The 626-nt window shown below is 59.9% G+C and overlaps 1 non-coding gene across 1 annotated transcript; it reads right to left on the reverse strand.

The window, feature by feature from the left end:
- Positions 1–304: 304 nt before the first annotated feature.
- TRNAR-UCU lies at positions 305–389 on the reverse strand. Its single transcript is given in 2 exon segments — positions 305–340; positions 353–389. It is a non-coding gene; the product is annotated as a tRNA-Arg (tRNA).
- Between the last annotated feature and the right edge of the window lie 237 nt (positions 390–626).

The raw sequence follows: 626 nt of genomic DNA on the forward strand, positions 1-626 counted from the left end.
TCGCTTCGCTGTCGCTTTTCCTTCGCCGCCGCCGCCGTCGCTCTTCTCAGGACCTAGATCGACTGCCGAATCGGCTGAGCCGGGCCCTGAGCCACCGAGGCCCGGGGAGCTGAGGGGCTCGGGACCCTTCGAGCCGCTTAAGAGCAAAGGACAAGAGCCGAATGCAGTGAACTGCGAGAGCAGGGAATGAGAGACAAGTTAAACCGTTTAGCCAAAAAAAAAAAAAAAAAAAAAAAAAAAAAAGAAATAGGAGACATGACAGGCGCAGAAAGTAGATTGTGAGGGGGAGGGATAAAAAGCGCTACGACTCCGCCGGGACTCGAACCCGGAACCTTTGAATGCCTTCAGCCTCTAGAAGTCCAATGCGCTATCCATTGCGCCACGGAGCCACCTGTTGGAGTCTCGGCGCATCTGCCATGTTAAGCCAGAGGCGACGGCACCGCGCTCTTCCGACCGCCCCTCCAGTCGTCAGTGTCACCGAGACCCAGCCGCCGCACTCAGGGCACTGCCATTCACCTCAAACGCGGGCCGCAGGCTCCCGGCCTCCCCGCAGTGGTCGCCCCTCAACAAGGTCGGCGACCCAGTTGAGCGAAGGGCGACCGCAGTCCGCCGGTCCCAGGTGGTCG

This window comes from Mandrillus leucophaeus, unplaced genomic scaffold (genome assembly GCF_000951045.1).
Source record: "Mandrillus leucophaeus isolate KB7577 unplaced genomic scaffold, Mleu.le_1.0 Scaffold397, whole genome shotgun sequence".
NCBI lineage: Eukaryota > Metazoa > Chordata > Mammalia > Primates > Cercopithecidae > Mandrillus > Mandrillus leucophaeus.